Raw genomic sequence first — 24,732 nt, 5'->3', positions numbered from 1 at the left:
TGGTAATCTTTAAAAAGTCTTAAATCTTATGTACTGTAAGTCTGGATGTGTTAAGGAGGAATTTGGGAAGAGAATGTGATGACTACAGCTGTTCTGTTTAGTTTTGCTTCATATAAATGTAAAGAAGCTTGAACTTTATTAATATTTAACACGCAAACTATCACCCATACTCTTCCATAGTCTGACTGTCAGGGGCCCAGGACTGTATCCCTCAGCATCACTCTGTCCCTGAAGCCAGTTGGGATCAACACCTGGGATCAACACCTGGGATCAACACCTGGGATCAATACCTGGGATCAACACCTGGGATCAACTCTGCTCCCAAAGCTCCAGATGTCTTTAGTTCTAGTATCTTGAGGAGATCTAAGTGTTCATGAAAAAGACTAGGGTTGCTGGGCATTTGGAGGTACTCAGAACAGCGGTTGCTTATTTCCAGTGTGAAAATAATTCAGTTTTATCTATTTTAAGCATTATAGAGACACAAATGCACTCCATGTGAGTGTGTATGTTCTGTAACTCCAGATCAGAATCCATAGCGAGTAAATAAATTGTATTATTTAATACATTCTCAAATCACAAGTGCTCAGCAGGTAGGAAATCAAATAGTTCCCCACTGAAAATTATAACAAGTGCATTTTAATAATAAATATATCTATGAAAGAATTAAAGTGTAAAATATGTGTTTTATAGAATAAAAATCATCTTGATTTTGGTCTGGGTCTTTTTGTTTAAAGTTATATTTGAGAAGAATTGACTAATACACTATGACACAAAGACATGCTATTTACTAACTGATACCAGCTGAGAAAGCAGCTCCTTTCTGAATGTCGGTACAGAGCACTGTGTGGCAGCCAGGTGCCAAGCATCCATTGCGCTCCACTAAGTACTGGACAGCAAGCATCTCAGTGATACTTGCACTTTATAGCTTTCCTTGGCTCCAGCTCCTTCCTCCTGATCTTCCTTGGACCTCCACCCATGGCTCAACCCCCAGCTCCTCTTCCCCTGGCTGCAGCCTCTTGCTCCTTTACTGCACTGGTGGGTTTTACGACATCTTCTTGGGTCTATGCCAGTGATTGCAGCAACAAACTTCTCTTCGCGCTTCTGGCTTTATATTATAGGTGCAATAATAAAAGGGTTGGAGATTATTGGGAATTAACAACTAGACTCATCATCAATTGTTACTGTTACCATTTCCACCATGTTCCTGTTTGTCTATGTCATCCATGTATGCTGTTCAAAAAGTGGCCACAATGTCCTCCATAGTAATGTAATAAAATAATCCACCCACAAGTCCAGGTTATAGTTGGAAATGCTTCTTAATTTGCATATAATCCTTTAAAAAGATTCTTAGCAGAGAAGAAAACCTTCCATTTAGAAGTTGAGTTACTACTTCAGAGTACTTTTTCTTAGTTTGGCTGCATGCATTTTTTTGGGTCCCAGCAGATCATATGTTCACTTCCCTGTGGAGATACAACTTCATTGGCACTAAGGTTCACTGTATTCTGTGAGCCTCCTGACAAGGTACGTACAGCCTGGAGGATGCTTGTCACCTAAGCAGGCATGAAAAGGTGTGGGCCAGTGACATTGTGACACATTCTTACGTCAAGCTAAATGAAGCCTACGTTACTCAACTCTCTACATGGCAGTGTATTATGATCAGAACATCCCTTACATCCTAACAGCCTGCATCTTTTGCTGGATCTCACAGCCAGAGTTAATCATGCAACTCGAGGGGACATTAGATGAAAGACTGCTATCCTACTGTGTGCTCAGCCCTGTCAATCAACCTGGTTTCCTGAGTTTTTTTTTTTTTTTTTTTTTTTTTTTTTTTGTCTTAGTCACTCTGACCAGTGTAAGATGGAGTCATTTTGATTTGCATTTCCCTGATGACTCAGGATTCTGATCATTTGTTTAAGTGCTCTCAGCCATTAGAGATTCCTGTGTTGAGAATTCTGTTTTGCTCTGTACTCTGGGTTATTTGGCTTGTTGATGTTTAATTTCTTCAGTTCTTTATATATTTTGGATTTTAGCCCTCTGCCAGATCTAGAGTTGTTGAAGATCCTTTCCCACTCTCTAGCCTTCCATGTTGTTCTGTTGAGAGTGCCCTTTGCCTTGCAGAAGATTTTAAGTTTCAAGAGGTCCCATTTATTAATTGTTATCTTAGGGCCTGTGATGTTTGTGTTCTCTTCAGGAAGTTGTGTCTTGTGCCTATGAGTTTAAGGGCGGTTTCTACTTTCCTTTCTAATACATTTGATATTTCTGGTTTTATGTTGAGATCTTTGATCCACTTGGACTCAAATTTTATACAGGGTGATCAATATGGCTTTATTGCATTTTTCTACATATAGACATCAATTTAGACCAGCATCATTTGTTGAAGATGCTTTCTTTTTCCAGTCTATGGATTTGACTTCTTTGTCAAAAATCAAGTGTCCATAGGTGTGTGGGTTTATTACTGGGTCTTTAATTAAATTCCATTGATCACCCAGTCTGTTTCTATGCGAGTACCAGGTAGTTTTTATTACTCCTGCTCTGCAGTGATGCTTGAAATCAGAGATGGAGACCCCTCCAGAAGTTCTTTTATTGTATATGATTGTGTTGAAGTTATTTTTATGGAACAGTGTTTGTTTCTCTTAGCGTCATTCTTAACCTGGTTGTCACACAAATAATTGAAACTCTTTTATAGTACAATGCTTCACAACACAATCTGAGCAGTTTAAGTCTGTTCTTAACCCTCTATGCAATTTAGTCTTATACCCAGCAAATATCCCAGTGATATTTTCCTTAGCTCCAGCTCCTTCCTCTTGATCTTCCTTAGACCTTGACCCATGGCTCAAGCCCCAACTCTTCTTCCCCTGGCTGGCAGGAAGTCCAGCCTTATTCTCTCTCCTGCTCATTAATTGACTGTAAGCTGCTTTATTGACATAACAAGGGGACAATTGGGGAGCAGAGTTTAAATAACAGTTAGGAAATCTGAATTTAAACTACACAATTACCATATGCCTACATGATTCATTGTTTTACCTATTCTGGGACTTTCGTTTTTCCATATGAAATTGAGAATTGTTCTTTCAAGGTCTATGAAACTTTTTGTTGGTATTTTGATGGGCATTGAATCTATAGATTGCTTTTGGTAAGATGAACATTTTAACTGTTATTTCTACTGATCCATGAGCATGGGAGATCCTTCCATTTTCTGATATATTTTTTACTTTACTTCTTCAGAAACTTGAAGTTCCTGTCATACACGTCTTTCACTTGCTTGGTTAGAGGCACACCAAGATACTTTTTATTACTTGTGGCTGCTATGAAGGGTGTTGTTTCCCTAATTTCTCAGCCCATTTGTTGTTTGTACACAGGAGGGTTATTGATTTTTTAAAATCAACTTTGTATACAGTCATTTTGCTGAAAGCTTTTATCAGCTGTAGGAGTTCTCTGGTAGAATTTTGGGGGTCACTTATATATTCTATCATACCATGTGTGACTAGGGATACTTTGACTTCTTCCTTTCCAATTTTTATTCCCTAGATCTCCTTTAGTTGTCTTATTGCTCTACCTGGAACATCAAGTACTATATTGAAGAGATATGGAGATAGTGGGCAGCCTTGTCTAGTCCCTGATTTAGTGTAAGGGGAGCACCAATCCATGTACAAAGCCTTGGAACCAAAATGTACACTATCTACAAGATGTGCAGAGATAAAGACAGAGTAGAGATTGAGGGACTGACCAATCAGTGCTTGGCCCAAACTGAGTCCTACCCCATGGGAGAGAGCTAACCCCTGACACCATTAAAGATACTCTGCCATGTTTGTGAACAAAAAGCCTAACTTCACTGTTCTCTGAGAAGTTCCCCAGCAGCTGATCAAATCAGATGCTGAGACTCACAGCCAAGCATTAGGCGGAGCTCAGGGAATCCTGTGGAAGAGTTGGGGGGAGGGGAGGAGAGAAGGACCTGGAGAGGAGGAGAATGACGCAAGACCAATAGAGTCAACTAACCTAGACCCATGGAGCTTACAGAGACAGTAGTACAAACCAATAGTATTCATGGACTGGACCTAGGCCCCCTACCAAACATAGTTGATGAGCAGTTTGATCTTTATGTGGGTTCCCTAGTAAGTTGAGTGGCTGCTTTCTATGGCATGGACTCTGCTGCCTGCTTTTGACCACTTTGCCCTAACAGGTCTGCTTTGCCTGTGCTCAGTGAACAAGGAGGAGCAGTCTTGGTGCAACTTGATGTGTGGGTGGGTTGGTGCATGGGTGGGGGCTCCACTTTTCTCAGGACAAGGGGACAGGAAATAGGGGGAAGAGGCTGGGAGGGAGGGACCGGGAGGAGAAGAGGGAGGGGACTACAATCTGGATGCAAGTTAAATATATAAATTAAAAATAGAATAAAATAAAGAATAAAAAGAGAACAATGTAACAACTAACCTTAGTTGTCTTGAATTTACCTTGTACTCACCGTTTACAATCTAATCTGACCACAGCTGTAATTTTAATTGGTTGTCCTTCCATGGCCCTGACCTAGAGCAATGAATTTGTATCATGTGCTGAAAGCAGTACATGAGGACGTTGAAAGTAGTCTTCTAAAATGAATATCCACCATAAGCATTGAATGCAGCATTTGGATATTGATGGAGAGGTAATACCGTTTATTGTGTGGGTCAGTCGGAGATAGTGACTTAATCCCTTGAAAACTCTGTTAAAGATTTCTGTAAAATATCCCTCCTTCCTTCCCATGGAGGGCTTTCTGTGAGGTTTTATAAAGACAGATCAAAGCCTTTTGTTAGGGACAGACACAGGGAAGGATTCACAAGACGGCCTTCATGCAGGTAAGACTGAGACTCGCACGACAGAGGACAGAGGACAGAAGACACTAGGAGCATGAAGCAGAGAATTTGAATCAAATGACTCCTGAAAAAAATGTGTTCATTTCTTTACTTTTCTGTGACACAGGTATGTTATTTGTGACTTAGAATTAATCACCAATGAATTTAATATATGTATCTCTGTACTAATATGCCTTATATCATTAACTTACAACATTCATTTGTATTCATAATTTAGAACGTTTGGGCCATGATTGGATGGCCTCATGGCAGGGCTTTCTGTCAAGGTGAGGTGTCAGGGACAGAGTGCATGATCCTGCAAAGTGTTCACCTCATAAATCAGAAAGCAATGATGAAGATCTTAGCCCCATAATTCCTTAAGAGTTTATATACTCAGTTACTTAAGTACTTTTTTAAATTAAAAAAAAAAAGTTCTTTATTGGCATAAAAATGAAAGTATTGTAAATAAATTGCCACTAAATATCCCAAAAATGAGATCACTCTTTGCTGTTTTTCCTCTTTCTGTCCACTTTCCTGGGTGTTGGGGGGAGCTTTCTGACAACAGCCACAAATCCAGTGACCTGATAGAATAGCATCAAGGCCCCCACAGAAAGTATGATAACCTCTGTCACACACATCACAGGACATCACTCTTCTTCATGGTGAGGCTGTCCGCATACATCCATGTCTTACACTCCATACACTGCCATGGGTAGGTCTAAATCATAGAAACAAGCTCCATGGTCATATCCAAGCAAGAAGGGTGGCCAATGTTATCACACTGGGAGCAGTGTAGAAGTAATTGAACCTTTCTTTTCTTGTTGGACTCCTTACCCTTCAAACATATTCCACATAGAGCATTTGGAATGACCTGTGGCTTGTACCCAGGAACTGACTTGGACAGTACTTTCTAATGAAGTTTTTTCCCTAAAATGTTCACCATTTCTGCTTCTGCGTTAACTCACTGATAATCATTTCTAGCTCAATTCATTTGTCCAAAAATTTCGGGAATTCCTTGTTTTTAATAGCTGAGTAGTATTCCATAGTGTAAATGTACCACAGTTTCTTTATCCATTCTTCTACTGAGGGACACTTAGGCTGTTTCTATGTTCTGGCTATTATGAATAAGGCTGCTTATGAACATGGTTGAGCAAATTTTCTTGTGGGCTGAAGCATCTTCTGGGTATATTCCAAGGGGTAGAATAGCTGGATCTTGAGGAAGCCCTATTCCCAGTTTTCTGAGATAGCACCAGATAGATTTCCAAAGTGGCTGTACTAGTTTGCATTCTCACCAGCAATGAAGGAGTCTTCCTCTCTCCCCACATCCTCGCCAGCATGTGGTGTCGCTTGAATTTTTTATCTTAACCATTCTGATGGGTGTAAGATGGAATCTCAGAGTTGTTTTGATTTGCATTTCCCTGATGACTAAGGAGGTTGAGCATTTCTTTAAGTGTTTCTCAGCCATTTGATATTCTGCATACTAGCCCAAGGGGCATGTCCCATGAAAGCCTTCACTTACCAAGAAACTGGGACAGAGGGGAGGACATCCTATTGGGACTCTAGATGAGAGAAGCATGGGAGAATAGCAAAGTAGAAGAATCCAGAGGGTCCTAGAAACCTATAAGTAGAACATTATGATAGGCAGATTTGAGCCCAGGGGTCCCACTCAAACTAAGGCACCAGCCAAGGACAATACAGGCGGTAAACTTTAAACCCCTACCCAGATCTAGCCAATGAGCAGAACATTCTCCACATTTGAGTGGAGAGTGGGGTATGACTTTCTCACATTCTCTGGTGCCTCACATTTGACCATGTTCCCTGGAGGGGGAGACCTGGTGGCACTCAGAGGAAGGATAGCAGGTTACCAAGAAAAGACTTGATACCCTATGAGCATATATAAGGGGACGAAATCCCCCTCAGGAACAGTCATAGGGGAGGGGAATAAGGGGAAAATGGGAGGGAGGGAAGAATGGGAGTATACAAGGGATGGGATAACCATTGAGATGTAACAAGAATAAATTAATAAAAAAATTTTAAAAATGTTCACTATTTTTAAGTAACATAAAGTCATGTTGCCTGCAGTCTATGGACTACGGGGATACCCATCCAAGGCTTCTCATCCTAAATAGTGTCTATTGATACATTTTCATTTTTTTGAGATCCATTATTCATATTAAGAATCAAGAAAGTTGAGATCTTTACCTTTCTTGGCTATCCTATTAAGTCACATATCAACTGGAATTGCACATCTATAAGTATCTCTAGATTTAGGCACTTAGCAAAACTATTGTCTCAAATTTTAGGACACATAAATATAACAGAATTGTCAGGCAGTGGTGGCTCACATCTTCAATCCCAGCACTCGGGAGGCAGAGGCAGGTGGATCTCTGAGTTCAAGGTTAGCCTGGTCTACAGGTCAAGTTCCAGGATATCCAGGGATATATATATGTCTTGAAAAACCAAAAAATAATTTTTAAAAGATATAACAGAATTTTTATCCAAAGTTGTTGCATATACACATAGTTTTGTGCACGTGTATGTTATAAAACATCTACATTTCAACAATTTAACCAAATGTATTTTAAAAGACCAGTGCCATATCCATGTAATTTATTATTTCTTTGATATTCAGTAGGATGCTTCATGTATCATTAACAGTGATGAATAAACAAGTTCAACAAAACAAACTTGTTTTGTTGACAAATGGCTATGTGACATGTGTGCAGCATATAAGTAGCTCTGACCTGCTATAAACTTGTCCTCAGAAGCCATCAATTTCTAGAATTGTTTCAATAATGGCAGCTCTGAAAAGCCATGCAGCCAACAGCCTCAGCTGTGGAGAGATGTCAGTCACATCTGGTACCCACTGCAGTGCTTTTTCCTCTGAAAATCCTTGGGTTCCTTTTCCGGCCTTTGAGAAGGAGTCCAGAAGAACCAGCCCATTTGGAACAGTGTTAATATACCAATAAACAGAAACACATTAACCATACTTTCCAGTTTTAAATAAAAACCAAACTTCTCCCTTGAAGCTGGACTCCATACTTCCAGTCCGTTGTCCTCTGGTATCCCTTCAGGCTCCAAGAAATAGGACAACAGCATGCACATGTGGTCCACAATGCCCTCAGCTGTACATTGCATTCTGGTGGATACATCTCTACTATTACTCTTTCTGTTGGAAAAACCATGAGCTGCCTATCACAGCTCTGGTCATCACTCATACATTGGCCCACACTCTTCCCTTCTTCTTAGCTTGTGCCATTGTATGGCACGGTTCTCCTCCTCTCGTTCCTTACCTTCAAGACCTTCACATTTGGTATTCTACTGTTGTCTTCTTATCTGCGGTGCCCTCTGTTGTGCAGTCCCCTTCTGTCTTCTGATGCTTTCCACAGTACCATGTACTCATGTTTCTTTGCAATATGAAGAGTCTCCCAACATAACATTCCATTCCAAGTATCGCCTACCCCACCTGGACCAGTTCACTGAGACACCTATTCTAATGTCTAAATTCTACGACAAACTTTACACATACAGAAGAAAGCTCTCACCAGACCTCTCATTCCACCAGCAGGTCACTGGCCCTGTCAGCCTTCCCTACAGTGACTAAGGTCTCACTGGGCAAATGAGCTCTCATAAAAGGCTTCTACATAGAGAAATTGCTTTTTAAGGAATCAGTGGCAGTTTAGCAGCACTGGGGTCACATTCAATTTTAATTTGTCTTAGTTGTCAAAGTAGGAACTTTGTTCAAAATAAATAAGCATAAATGACTTTTCTGTAGCAACCTTCCCATTGAAGAAAGATTCAGGGTCTGGGGACACTTTAAAAAGTCATTCTCCTCTTTGTTCTAGAGCTTTCAGGTGTGCTTTTAAAATGCTAGTATGAGAACTTTCTAGTTTCTTTATGAAGGCACTTAATGCTATGAATTTTCCCCTTAATATTGCTTTCCTTGTGTCTCATAAGATTGGGTATGTTGTGCCTTCATTTTCACTGAACTCTAGAAAGTCTTTCATTTCTTTCTTTATTTCTTCCCTAACCCATTGGTCATTCACTAGAGAATTGTTCAGTCTCCTTGAATTTATAGGCTTTCTGTTGATAAAATTCAACTTTAACTCATGGTAATCTGATAAGATTCAGTATTAAAGTATGTGTTTTGATGTGTGATTTAAGCTTTAGAAATGTTTCTTTATGAATGTGGGTGCTCTTGCATTTGGGGCATAGTTGTTTAGAATTGAGACATCATCTTGGAGGATTTTCCTTTGATGAATAAGAAGTTTTCTTTCCCATCTCTTTTGATTAATTTCAGTTGAAAATATGTTTTATTAGATATTCGAATAACTACTCCAGCTTACTTCTTATGTCCCTTTGCTTGGAGAATTCTTTTCTAGCCCATTACTCTCAGGTAATGTCTATCTTTGTTGCTGAGGTGCATTTCTTGTATGCAGCAGAATGATGGGTTGTATTCTGTTAACCTGTGTGCTTTTATTGGGAAACTGAGGCCATTGATGTTGAGAGTTATTAACAAGCAGTGGTTGTTATTTCCTGTTCTTTTGGTTTTGGTAAGTGTGTGTATGATTCCTTTCTTTTGGTTTTGCTGATGTGTTTTCTTGGGTGTAGTTAGCCTCCTTGGGTTAGAGTTTTTCTACTAGTATCTTTTGTAAGGCTGTATTTGTGGTTAGATATTGGTTAACTTTTTTTTCATGGAATATCTTGTTTTCTCCCTTCGTGGTGATTTAAAGTTTTGCTGGGTATAGTAGTCGGGGCTGACATCTGTGGTCTTTTAGTGTGTGTAAGATTTCTGCCCAGGCCCTTTTGGCTTTTAGAGTCTGTGTTGAGAAGGTAATTCTGATAGGCGTGCCTTTATATGTAACTTGGCTTTTTCCCTTGCAGCTTTTAATATTCCTTTTTAGTTCTGCACATTTAATGTTTTGATTATTATCTGGTGGGAGGATTTTCTTTTCTGGTCCAATCCATTTGTTATTCGGCAAGCTTATTGTGTGTTTATAGGCATCTCTTTCCTTAGGTTGGGAAAGTTTTCATCTATGATTTTTTTAAAAACATTTTCTGAGCTTTGGAGCTTGTAGTCTTCTTCTATTCCAATTAGTCTTAGGTTTGGTCTTTTCTTGTTTTTTTTTGTGTGTGTCAGCAACTATTTAGATTTAACATTTTCTTTGTGTATAAATGTCTTCAATCATGTATTCTACACCTGAGAGTCTCTCTTACATCTTTTGTATTCTGTTGGTGATGCTTATAACTATAGTTCCTGTTCTTCTCTCTATGTTTTCCAGAATTGCCACAGATTGTGTTTTCTTTATTGCTTCTATTTCCAATCAGCCAAGGACCACGCGCAGACTGGACCTATGCCCCTTACACATATTCACCCAATGGGTAGCTTGGTCTTTATGTGGGTCCCCTAGTAAGGGAAATGGGGGCTGTCTCTGACAAGGATTCTGTTGCATGATTTTTGATCACTTGCTCCTGTCAGGGCTTCCTTGCCAGGCCACCAAAGAAGAGGATACTCTCAGTTCTGATGCAGCTTGATGTGCTGGGGTGGGTGGGGTCCTCTTTCTGAGGAGGGGAAGGGGTCTGAGGAAGAAGGGAGGGAGGGTAGGACCACAGGAGAGGATGGAGGGAGCTACAATTGGGATTTAAAGTGAATAAATAAATTAATTTTTACAAAAACAATGCTCAGCTCTCTGTTCTGCCTTTCATTGTAACAATGTCAGTTGTGTCGTGGTATTAAAAGCAGTTGTAATCTCTCCTCACATCCCCTTACTGCTCTTCACAGGGAGTTTTAAAGGGTGGTGACCTCCTGTCTATACTGAGTGTGCTGAAGCTAAGTGGTTGTCATCCTTCAAAGAAGGCCACTCCTCTTCCTGGTAGTGCAGGCTTAAAAATATGCTCAGAACTAAAATTTCCTAATGTAGAATACCATAACTTAGAATTTCTCAAGATTTGCCTCTGTTATATCATCTATGAAGAACTGGTGGGTGGACCTCCTGGGCCCAAGCTAGAACTCAAGTATTATGTATAAGCAGCAATTTATGAATATTTGAGTCTTACAGGAATCTGTCTGCACACAAGCCTGTGACCTAGTGACCACACTACACATCATATGTGTTTGTATGACAAGACAATTGTATGGTAGTATTTCTCCACGCCCCGAGTTATTTCTTGATGTTCTGTCACTTTCTATTCTCACAAGCTTTCTCTGTTATCAAGTATCTCAATTCTACTAGAAAATTAAGAGGTGAGAGAAACTCTGATTAAGAAAACCATTTCCTTTAAATGCAGAAGGAAGGGATAGACAAGTCAAAACCTGAATGTTAATAAATTATTTGAAATGTATGTATTAGAAGAGAGAAGCTTAATTAATTATATAAATATAGAAAAGGGACAAGAGCAGCCAGCAGGTTAATAATGAATATTTCAGGAGCCAGTGCTTAAAAATATGTTCCTTAATTATGTTCATTTATGGATTTCTGATAAAGTGTTGAGGGGATAAAATAATTTAAATAGTAGGGTATGATGAATCAAAATGAATTGTGAATGAGAAATTGAGAGCAGACAAAAGAAAGTTATAAACACTACAGTGTTTTTTTTTCTCATGTATACACATTAGTATAAAACATTACTTTAGACTTTAAGAATGGAAATTTAATTGGTTTTTCAATGTAAAAGCCAAAATCTAATGTCTTCCAATGTTTTTGTTGTAAATTTCCACCTTCGAAACTTAAATTTATTCTCAGAGATCACTCTGTATCAAGGAATAAGAAATTTAGATTTCCCATGTAAATTAAATAAACAATTTTCTAATATTTGAAAATGAGACACTCTAGGGAAAAAAAATCACCTACCTCTGGATCCATCATCTATCACACATACCCAGGACATTGAATTCCTGATGTAGGGGGTTGCTGTAGGTCAGCCATGCTATGAATCAAGGAATGAACTTCCGCAGATGAGGTAGATTCCAGATCTTAAACCTTCTGTTTCTTCCCATGGGGTCACCATGTTGACTAGATGTGATTAGAACCAGAGCATTCATGTCTTAGCACTCGATCCAACCAGCTTCCATTCCTCATATTTGGTGGATGCTCCATTCTCCTCAATACTTCATGTAGGATGCTCCCAAACCCTTCTGTACGACAAATAGAACAGCGGTTAGAGATGAGTGAATAATTGGTGTCATACAGCCATTTATAAAAACCAAATAAACCAATCACACATAATCTTTGTTTTCAGTCAGACACTTTCTTAAGAAGTGGGTCTTGAGGGATGGAAGGGTGACTCAGCGGCTAAAAACACTTGCTGGTTCCCAAGGCCTACATGGCAGCTCACAAGGATTTGAATTTCAGTTCCAGAAGACTCCACACCCTCTTCTGGCCTCCTCGGGTACTGCACTCACATGATGTAAAGACACACAAGCAGGTAAAACACCCACACACATAACATTAAAAGAAAAGAAAAGAGAAGAGAAGAAAAGAGAAGAGAAATGAAATAGAACTTGTATTGTGAGATCAACTTAAAGAAATACTCACAGCGAGGGCTGCCGCAGACCTTAGTGACAAATCTTACCATAGCCCTCCATGTTAAAGAATGCACTTGGCAGGATTTTTGAAGCTAGTCAGGGCATTTCAATTTACTAAACCTAAAGAGGTACTAGATTGTGAGGGTCTTTCCATTTGTTTGGTCTATTTTCCAGTATGACTGAAGTTTCTGCCCTTGTACTTTGCTTGGGCTTAACAGACACCTCCTGCCCCCCACGGACTCTCATCTAAGCTTAATTTTGAACCGAGCATAGGATAAGGTGTGAAGGGTATCTTTTGAATCCTATCTGAGGCAGGCTATAGAACAAGCTCACAAGGGTGCAATTTATAGCTTCCATCAGATGCTGCCACATGTGTATTGTCATGTCCCCATCCCTGTAATCACCTTGCAGACACGAGGAGAGCTGAGCTGAGACAGGCTGCGGACAGTCACAGCAGAAAGCATGTTAGTTCTGAGTGACATCAAGGGTGTATGGCTTTGCTTTCACTGCCAGGCTGTAGATTTCTTGTTACACAGAGCCTACCACCCTTCCCCCTCTACAAGACTTCTCATTGATGGTTTTCTGCTGCCTGCTGAAGAGGTCACCCCAACAGACACACAGTTGTCGACAAAGCCTTTCCCCCAACATGAAAAAAATGTGGTGACCCCTATCAGTTGCTTCTACTTAGCAACGTACTCCCATCTGTGAGGATGCGACTGGGAACATTCAGGCAGCAGGATTACTATCCTCAGTGATGGAATATTCGAAATTCAATCAGTTTTCAGTTCAAGGAAATAACCGCTAATAAAAAAAAAACACGCTTTTGGATCATTTTGTAAAGCAGAGTGCTTTATTCCATATGGCATCCTGCAGGTCCATATGGCTCCAGGGATTAGGGAGGTATATTTGTCAAAATATTCAATCAATTGCAGCCCTTAAAGTTGATAATGTTATGTGTTTGGAGCATACACCATCTCTGGAATATGGGGGAAAGTCAAAGGAGCAAATGCCAGCCAAACGAAAATCAGGGCTGAGTTTAAATTCAGAAGAGAAAGAAGAGAAGGAACAGAAACTACACTGCTGCACTTTAATCCAAGTCACGTGACCACTATTTGACTGAGCTGTGATGTCCTCGTCACGGGCAGAAGCGATGTGTAACAAGGTTTATTCAAATAAGAATGGAAAAGGAAAACACTGATTATTTCACGTTTCAATTGGCACAGTTTAAAAAAAATTCGATCATATATAAAGCAGTTATCTTGAAAAATATAAGATATTCATGAAGTAAACTTAAGTACCTTCAAATGATTTGTTCAACTCTATTGTTAACTTATCCTTATCGTTATTATTGTCATTATTGTAATCTTTCCGATACCACCTACCTGTTCAGCTTTGCATCGATGACCATCCTTAACCTTTGCACACAGTTTGAACTGTGATTGGCTTCAGCACTGTTGTACAAGTCCATTTTTTTTTTTTTTAGATAAAAAGGCTAGAGGAGAATAAGTGGCCATGTGGACAGGCACTTGGCATATTGTACTTCATGTCATGGGCCCTGCCTTTCCAGGGAGTAAGATGCAACTCAAAGTGCTTGGCAAAGCTTGCTGAATAGCAGGGCTGTGCACAGTGATGAAACATACACACACGACAAGGGGTTTGTGCTAGGGCTGCATTTTAGATAATTCTCCGTAGACTGTAAGAGGAAAAGGGAGGACTCGACACTGCTTGGCAAAGACAGTTTACCGTCAGAAAAACAAGGTCGAACCTACCTGGAGGAAGAAGGCTCAAATCACCCAACAGCCAAGAGATGGGCAGGATAAGTCTACAAAGCCCATAGAGCAGGAAGAGACCAAAAAACATTTAAAAAATGTATTCATTTCATTTAAAATTAACCACTGTTAGGTCAGAAGGCAGGATGAGTTGAATACAAGTTTAATAAAATGCAATGTTCAGAGGTTTGGCTGTTTATACAAAAGAATTTACATTTGAATAAATTCAAAATAGAATTCTCATCCTCCAAGGCCTTCCGGCTGATTGCGACAGTGAAACCAGAAAGGCATGGAAGTTAAATATGTCCTGGGAATCCTGTCAGCAGCCAGGATTTCAGTCTTTGGACCCCAGGAGGACCCATGTCTGGGTTCAGCTTACACGCAGGTCAGCAAGTCAGTGCCTTTGTAGACACTTCAAAACCACTGTAGATGTGAAACTAGTAACAGACTCCAGGTTAGTAATAAATCTACGGACCCGGTACTACAAAGACAGGATTGGCAATATTTTTCCTTCTCCTAACTCACACTAAACTCCGTGATGTGCATATACCACATCGAGACAAGTTCTAGAGCGTCACGGTTTGTTCAATGCATGTGAGGTCAGCGAGCATCTCACAGTTTGCTCCAGCAGCTAAGTCCATCTGGTAGTTAGACAAGTGCGAGGGCTTGGAGCAAAGCACTATGGGAGGTTATGCTACACAGTTGATAATCTCCGGATCTTTCACACTCACAGCAAACTTTCCCTTAGTTTCGTTTTTCCTTCTAGAAACCTTTAAAGTATTACAACTTAGGAGTTAACTTTATTCTGTGGATCAGATCTCAAATATTTGCTTGCTCTTAAAGACAGAGACGATGTTATTTTTCATCCTAGGTACTTTTGTTCTTCCTTTAGGGCTTGGAAAATGCTGAGCATATGTTGAGTTGCTTGATTTTGGGGTCGAGAGGGAGACTTTAGAGCATCGAGGACTCCCTGCTGCACACTGCTTCATTGCCTACTATGACATAGGTGGAATACAAGGCAAATCTGTGTCTAATACCACCATAGCCACGTCCCTTTGACTTCCCTGGGAGAGCAGCCCTGCCAGAACAGAGTATGTGAGAATTCTGGAATCAGCAAAATCTAGTTTAGATGATCGACTCTGGTATTTATTAGCTTGCAGCATTAGTCAAATGATTAATTATTTAATTAATTGGTTAGTAAAATGATTTATTGGTTAAAAATGAGAATTATACAATTTTATGTTTTGGAGAAAACGAACCAAGATTATGAAATGAATAGGCCTAGCTTGTAGGCGCGGGATACCTTTTTACATGTTTTCCCTTTTACTGTGCTAAGAAATGATATTTTCCCTTTTTAAACTTTGTCTTTAGATAAAATTTATTTCTTTGCTCTTTGAAGTTGTTTTATTTCTGTATATTTTTCCTATTTTTATTATGTTTTCATGCCTAGGAACACTAGCATAAATGTGATGATTAAATTGAAGGGTCTATTTGAAAACAAAATCTTTGTTTTCTCTGGAGCCAGCTCTATATATGAGGAGTTCCTCTGAGTAAAGATTCCAACAGCGAGAAGGGTTTGGAGTGCCCTATGTGACTGTTCCAAGGCGTCTGTCCTGCTTACATCAGTGGTCTGAGCAGCAGTATTTCTAGTCTTGCCAGACTTCTCTCCCACATGTGTATGTCTTTATAAGCAACCAAAAGACTAGAAAATAAGAAAATGGTTCTAGTGTTTTTAGTACATGAAGGTACTCTTCATTCTTTCAAAAGAGAAACATAAGCACCAACTAAGCCGCCAATGCTCTGGTCTAGAGTGGTGTAAGCATGTAAGACATGCTAGGGCAACAGTGGCACAAAACCTACAGGATCAACCAACCATGAGATGGATCCCATACCTGACACTGCTTGGATGACCAAGATGAGAGACTAAATATGCCAGAGACCTAGGATAAAACCAAACAATACTATTCTAAAAACAAACAAATATGTAGCAATATAACTAAGGACATTTCTGCTATAGTCTTAAGTCAGTGTCTTGCTCAGCCATCACAGAGAAATATCCTCCTGCAGCAGACGAGAATAAAAAAATAAACACCCGCAGCCAGAGATTACTCAGAGAGTAAAAGGCTTCAAAACAGTCAGCCCTAAATGGGGTGTGTCCATCAAATGCCTCCTTTCAGGCATCCAAGATCTCTGAAAGAAGAGGCAGAAATAATGCAAGAGGCAAGAGAAAAGTAGAGTGTGTGTGTGTGTGTGTGTGTGTGTGCACGCCTGCATGCAAATTTGGTGTATGTGCATATGTGTATGCATGCATGTACATGTGTGTATGTATGAGTGTGTCTGTGTGTGTGTGTAGGTGTGTACGTGCGTGCACAGGTGTGATTATCTATTACGAATCTCTATATTTTCAAATATTTGTATCTTCTTCCCTCTTCATGATAAATTACAACTTTCAATTACTCTGTTCTTCTCACATTTTACTACACCCAGTAAGAGATTCCATGCAGTACCCAGACTCTTCTTTTGTCAGCATTTTTTTCTGTCAGATATTATAGCTTAGATTCTTAAATACTTTGTTCTATAAAGCTCTTGGGTATAGACACAATTTAACTGAGGTTTTAATAATTTTATGTCAAGGATGTACTTCCTGCCTATTTACAGTAAGATGGTCCTCAGTTCGGGCCTGAAGGGCAGCTCAGAGGCTAGTAACATTTGCTTTTCTTGCAGAACACACAGGTTTAGTTCCCAGTACCTACATGGCAGCTTACAGCTGTCTGAAACTCCAGTTCCAGGGAACCCAGTGCCGTCATCTTGCCTCCACAGGCACTACATGTCCATCACACACACACACACACACACACACACACACACGCACACATACACACACACACACATGCAGGGAGACACTCATACAAATAAAATATACTTAAAATAATTTAAAAGATGTTCATAAGAGCAATATGCTTCATAATAAAACACTGCCACGTTCATATTACTTTTGCTCTGTAATCTTCCTGTTCTTCTTATACTGCGTAGTCACCCTTGGCAGCTGCTCCTTCTCAGATGGTGGGGAGGGAGGGTTTACCTTCACTTGACTTCTCTCATTCTCACCTTTTCTGTGCTGGACAGGAAACCTCTCGGTGGCAGGATGGCACTTCATATCCTCCTGCCGCTCAGCAGGGGTTACCAGCACCTCCTGAAAAGGCCTGTCCCCTTTTGGGTTTTAATTCTAGCTGGAGGCCTCTTCCTGGTGGCTCAGAATGCATTCTTTGAAATGTGACAGAGCCCTGGGATTGCTCAGCAGCCACTTTACCTCAGAGAGGCATTAAAAGGTGTAATCCAACTGAAATGTAAATCACTGTTCTTGAAAACAAATTACGAATGGAGATAACAGGGCCGCAGGGCAGCACCAAGCAGCAGAAGGCCCATCCCAGGCCTATTTCTTGTAGGTCCAAATTGCAGAGGCACTGTTATCAAGGGTAATAGGGGGCTGTGGAGGCGCGCTGATTACAAGGTGGTGGTAAACAATGCTTTTAAATGCAGCATCTGAACAGAACACACTCACAACATTAATCAACGGAATTCAAAAGGGGCTCACAGGAGAAAGAGTGGCTTCCCTGCGCATGAAGCTCCAACTAGCCTTACAAATGGCCCTCGCAAAATCTCTTGTTAAAACATTATTATTTCTTAATCCCCTAATAGTCATCACGGACTGGTGTCATTTCATAATTGCTAGTCCACTTGGGGAAAAAAAATCATTTTCTTTTGGTATATGGCAACTACGGAGTATTTATTGTTGGTGCCGTCTGTGCTGTTAATATAAGCAAACACTGAGACATCAAGGGTCTGACAAGGAAGGAGGAATTAATCAATGTCTCTTTATTGGACTTCCCCTTTGATAGAGAGGCATTAAAGATTTTTATGTTGAGATGAGAAGTCCACATGTGGGATATGGGATGGTGCACGTCTAGGAAAGTTTCTAAGTGTGTGTGTGTGTGTGTGTGTGTGTGTGTGTGTGTGTGTGTGTGTGTATCCTTTTAATATCAGCTTATAGTAAAATATTGACAACGATTGTCTCACACTGAGAGACTGAAAACTATTCATTGTTGGGTCCCTAAGGCCAGGTGCTTCTGTACTAGAAGATTGACAACCTGGTACCAGCTTGGTACAAAGAGCCAGTTGTCCCAGCAGTCCTGATCTGGCTCACAAAATGGAGAATATTCCTGAAGAGCCTCTGATCTCTAGTCAGTGATGGGAATATAAAATGCTACTGCTTCTCTCAGAGAAAGAAACAACAGCATCCAGGATGAATGAACTCAAAAGCAAGAGGGAAGCCCAAGAAGCGAAAGGGGACAATCTCACTTCTGCCATGGTTTTTAAAATCTGGGTTGCTACCTGAAGGTGCCACTATATTGGGGAGTGGAAACGCAGTTGTTATTTCCTCAGAAGAGGGGAGGAGATGAGAACCGTACCCAGGCTTTACAAATATATCATCTGGGCTGAGCCCAGAGCATTTCTATCTATCTAACCCTAGGCTTAGGCCTAGAAGCTTCTAACCTCTATACAATCTAATTTTCTGTAAGCCCAGACCTTGACAGCTTCAGATTCATAACCTTCATCTGCTAACCTGGGCTAACCTGGGCCAATAATGTTTTCACCGTCCAAGATTTACTACTGAATAGTTCTTTCTGAACTATGGCTTGCCGGTTCAATTCGGTGTCCTTTCTCAAGACTCTTCTCAAAGCTAACTGATTCAAATTGGCTTCTCTCTCAGCATCCTGCTGACTGCTCTGCTTGAAAGAATTGACTCTGAACTTCACTAACTGAACTGCCTATACCAAAGTCAACAAAACTGTACTGATTTCACCAGCTTTACTAACTGGATGAACTCTACTGTATTCCTGTACTATACTGTACTGTCCAACTCCCTCCCTCTCTCTCTCTCTCTCTCTCTCTCTCTCTCTCTCTCTCATTGGACATATCCTATTTCTTACTCATTCTGCTAAATCTTTCTCTGAATTCATCACTTTGACTGTCCCTCAATTAGACATCATTGTTTGGGATTAAAGGTGTGTACTAAAGATGTATCTATATCCCAACCAGATGTATTAATGCTATATACTGGGGGCCTGTCTATATTCCAGCCAGATCATAGAAACCTAGGCCTTTGGAAGTGAGCCTTTGCCAGAGCAGCCGTGTTGCTAGATTAAACCCCCTTTACATCTGTTGAGTCTTTCCCCATCAATTAAGGCAATCATGAAACTTCTTCAGTTGAGGCTCTTAAGTGATTCTGAGTTGTGGCAAGCTGACATTAAAAGCAACCATCACAATGAACCTGCCTAGAGTGTGTTATTCTAACTCTGAGCCCCATGGTTGAACTCGGTACAATACAGGCCTAATAATCATGGGGGTGACTGAGACAGGATAAGTTGTCTGGTGGAAGGCAATTTTAATAGAATTACTGATATGATGCAGCACATCTAGAGAATACAACTTGTAGTACACTTTTCTCATATTCAAATAGGCCTGTGACATGGGAACGATTACTCTAAGCTCACTTGTTATGAATGTCTCAATTCTTAATATTTATGTTCTGAAGAAATTATTAGTTTGAAATGGGTTGCTTTTGCTTTTTAAACCCCCAAACCCTCCCTCAACACTCAATACACACAGCCATATGGCTAGTTTTTGGTCCGATTTTCAACATCATGTTTTACTTTTTCTAATACAGCTCACTCCCACTCATAGTAGGTTTTTTTTTTTTTTTTTTTTTGAGTTTTATTTTTGTTTTGTTTTGTTTTGTTTTAGAAAATTTCCCCTTTCCCCATTGCTCTCAAGTCAGTTTTCATAAAACATTTTATTAAATTATCAATTGGTCTTATTCAATTAGTTACTCATCCCACTCATCTATTCATTCTATAGCAGTTTATTAAAGAGTGAATGGCTTCTATGGTGAACAAGGCAATCAGGAACCATGGTCCCAGTCACAAAATGTTAACTACACAGTAAGAGAGGGCAAGGTTAAAAAAAAAAAAATCAACAACTAAGTAAGCAAGCCAAAAACAAAACAAACAAACAAACAAAAAAACCAAACAGCAACAAAAACAGCCTTAGCCCATTACAATAAACTAGGTGACATAAGATTGTATCAGAAGAGTGACATCATACACACTTAATCTCAGCACCCGGGAGGCAGAGACAGGCGGATCGCTGTGAGTTCAAGACCAGCCTGGTGTACAAAGTGAGTCCAGGACAGCCAAGGCTACACAGAGAAACCCTGTGTCGGAAAACCAAAACAGAGAGAGAGAGAGAGAGAGAGAGAGAGAGAGAGGAGAGAAGAGAGAGAGAGAGAGAAGAGAGAGAGAGAGAGGAGGAGAGGGAGGGAGGGAGGGAGGGAGAGCGCGCAAGCGCAGAAGTGCCTTCAATTCTCCACCCTCTTCTCGGGCTCTTTTCTTGTACTGAAAAGCATCAGTTGTCTATATTTTACATCTATGAACGTTTTCTTTCTTTGTGTTGTAACTTTGTTGATACCGGCTCATGCTAGGAATTACTAAAGTCTCCTTGATTTCCTATTTTGAGTCCTACGGTCTGTAACCACAGAAGAGAAATGGTAGACGAGATAAGGTGTAATTAGACTTCTTCCTGATGTGTTTTCTTCTTTTATTGCAGACTGAGATACGGCATGAGTACTGCATGTGGAGGTCGGCGATAATTAAATGGCAAATCTGTGAACCTGATTTTTAAAAAGTACTAAACTGGTTGAACATTAACACATCAAAAACCAAATCTCGAGCCGCCTCTGCCAAGCCGCAGCCCATGCAGCTGAGTGTGCTCTGGCTGCCTTCAGAGCTAGGGAATCACTTGTGTCTGTTGGCAGCTTATCTGGACGAGTGGCTTTAATTATGTTTTTATAACAAAATAAGACGTAACAAGCTTTTGTGCTGTAATTTTGCTAGACTGACAGTTGGCTGTCCAGGAGACAGGTTGCTCAAAGCCACTTGTGTCGATGAAAGACACCACTCTTATGACATGTAGGGCGAAGCTGGCGTCCACCAGGGACTCCCCAGGAACAGCCACGGTGAGTCGCTTGCTCACATGTAGCCTGGCGTTAAGCAGAGGGAATTACAACTGCATTGCCAGGAGCTCTCTTTATGGCCATGGATGTCATCTTGTTTGGGAATTTTCATCACTTGGAACTGAAGATTGAAGCTAGCTCTTCTGGGGCTTCCACTGAGATCACATTTTGAGGAGTCCAATAAGTCAGTTTATTTCATAAACACAATTCCTAATTTATAGATGAAGCTTTGATCATGGATTTTCATCTTTATTCTGCTCTCTGTGCTGTCTGCAGATGGGTACGTCACTTTGGCATCCTGATCATAATCAACGGTACTGATTATAATCAATGGTACTATCCCAAGGTCTCAGAGTCTCCACAAACCCACTAAATATATTTCTAGCATAGGTTACACCATTGCCATTTATTTATTTGCAACATTTCTGTAGAAAAATACATATAAAATTCTCTGTTTTATCCATAGCTTTATTTATTCTTAAATAATGATTTTTCTTTTTCTCCACACAGACTAGGATCTTTGAAAAGTATCAAGTTTGCCTCATAATGATCAAAAGCATTCTGTGACGAACACAAATGAAAGATAGTTTCTATTTCATTAGTTAATTCATCCACAGAGGCAGCTGATATTGCAAATTTGTAACAAATTGGGCAATTCAAGAAGCTCTATTAATGGAGGCTATGAAAGTAAGAATCATTTGTGTCAATTGAGTGAAAAATACACCTGTTGTTTCTACTGAAGGAATAATCATCCATCTAACCATAGGATAAGCCCTGCTTTTAGTTTGCGTCCATTAGGAAACAGTAGCCCATTGTTAGTCTACATGCTGGCAGCGCCTGCAAACCTCAGGGGCAGCAGGAAATGAGGCTAAGGGAACCTGTTCGTGCAACCCTACCCGGGGACAGGTGCCACTTTTAGACATTTTAATTGATCTCATTTGTTAGGTATACGTGTAAATCACACTGTTATCATTCCTGGACAAGGAATGGAAAACCAGAAACGTCATGGACTAGAGATAACAAACCAAGTCCCCAAATGGACTGGCAGATAGACTTCCTGGCTGAGTTTCACAACAGAACATTAGATTGCAATTAGATACCTGGCAAAATCCAAATTACATGGAGGCCTCTTGTTTCTTTACATAACTCGGACAGAAAACTGCTTAATATTCGACTCAGGCAAGGCTCCATATCATATACTGTGTGTGTGTGTGTAAGGCGAGGGTACATATTATATACTGTGTGTGTGCGTGTGTGTGTGTGTAAGGCAAGGCTGAATATCATACTGTGCTGTGTGTGTGTATGTGTGTGTGTAAGGCAAGGCTACACATCATATACTGTGTGTGTGTGTGTGTGTGTGTGTGTGTTAAGAAAACTTTTGACACCATAAGGAGCATAGTAAGCATGACTGACATATAGCTATGCTACTCCACTGTACATGAGTTATGGCATTCTTCAGGAGCAGAAGGAGAGACACAGGCCATGGAAGTCAGCACATAGAGGAGAGCAAAGCATCCAAAGGTTGTGAATTTCCAGGTTGTCTCCAGACTGGGTGGTGGGAACTAAGGGGGGTTCTCTTCCTCTGTGTCTTTAATGAATGACAGGAGAGAGACGAATCTCCTGAGATCCTTGACTAAGGATACTACTTAAAGAGTAAATATGCTTTTAGAAGACAATCCAATGCCAGAAATATCCGTGCACCTCATCTTAGCATAAAAAATACTTATTTTGTCCTTTCAAGTCCAGCAACTCAAGTTCTTGGTTTGTTGGATTTTTTTTTTCCTGAGACAAGGTTTGTCCTGGACTCGATTTGTAGACCAGGCTGGCCTCAAACTCACAGCAATCTGCCTTTGCCTCCCAAGTGCCTCTTGAGTGCTGGGATTAAAGGCGTGCGCCACCACTGCTTGGGTTGTTGGATTCTTTTTCTTTTTTAGAAACTCTTTTTGAATATATTTTATTAATTTATTCATATTACATCTCAATTATTGTCCCATCCCTTGTATCCTCCCATTCCTCCCTCCCTCTCACTTTCCCCTTACTCCCCTCCCCTATATCTGTGACTTGTTGGACTCTTATCCACTGTATTTGATGAGATCCTTTATCAGCTAACAAGGATGTAGTCCCACTGTCTTTACCTACCACAGCTTTAGTTTTCTACTCATGACCAACCACAGTCTGAAAATATTAAATGGAAAAAGTATGAAAATAAGTAATTCATACATTTTAAATAATTTTATTATTATACATAGTTTTGTGTTTTATTTTATTTTTATCTATGACCATTCATATCACAAAGGAGATAATTTATAAATTAAACTTTGTCATATGAATGTACATGTAAAAACAACATTTTATATAGAGAGTTCTACTCTCTGTTAGTTTTGTGTTATTGCAGCAAATTACCTGAGGCAGGCTAACTTAATGAAGAAAATATATTCACTTAGTGCACAGTTTTGTCTAAAAGACCTGTGTGTCTCCTGCTGCACATCATGGTGGAACTAAGTAATGGTAAAGATAGAACTTCCAAACAGGAAGCCAGGCAGGGATGGGGGTCCTGAATTCCTTGCAAACCCACACCCTTGGTTGGCTTGAGAACCTCTTACTAAGTACCACCCATTAAACTCCAACTGCTTTCAACACTGTGGCCCTGGAGACCATGTTTCTGTAACAAGGACATGGGGGTGTGGCTAAACTCTAAAGGCTGGACTCTGGTCCAGCAGTCTCCAACCTGTGCATCTCAATCCCTTTGGGGGATGGTTGAATAATGCTTTCACAGGGTCACATATCAAATATCTTGCATATCATGTTTACACTATGGTCCATAACAGTAGCAAAATTATAATTATGAAGTAGCAACAAAATAATGTTATGGTTTGGCATCACCACAGCATGAAGAACTGTATTAAAGGGTTGTAGCTTTAGGAAGAGTGAGAACCACTGAAGAAGAAATGGTCTCCAGCATCCATTGTATCTTGGAAGACCTCCCCAGGGATAAAAAAGGAACACTCACACATCTTTGTCTCTGCCACTGAACCTCTGATACAGAAGGTCAAATCTTGTTGTTTTAGACTGAAATTAGTAGACTGTTATGTGATAAAGCAGAGCATTTGGTCCATGCTAATTTGCTTTATGGACAACTGTAGTTAATGTCACAAAGCCTGAGTTATTAAATATTTTAAAGCATTGTGCTGTGATCACAGTTAACAATGACTGCCACAGAGAGGAAGTGTTAGTGTGGCTGGAGCCCGAGAAATGGCTAAATTTGTGCCAACTAAAAGACATGCAGAAGATGTTCTTTTGATCCAGTCTGAACTTGCAATTATCACCTTGTCATGCTGTCGTTGTCTCTTTTATTCCCAGTTAAAGTAGAAAAAGCTCCGTTTGGCTTTTGAAGTCTTCTCTTATTTAAGGCAAGCTACCCATATTTATAGATCAGATATGTACGATATGTAAACACTTCAAATGTAGAACTACAAAAATATGATTATGAGGTGAGAAACCACGGTGGCTGCTGACATCCAAACAGATTTTAAAAATAAA

This window comes from Acomys russatus, chromosome 11 (assembly GCF_903995435.1).
Source record: "Acomys russatus chromosome 11, mAcoRus1.1, whole genome shotgun sequence".
NCBI lineage: Eukaryota > Metazoa > Chordata > Mammalia > Rodentia > Muridae > Acomys > Acomys russatus.
Note: the sequence above shows the minus strand (reverse complement) of the source record.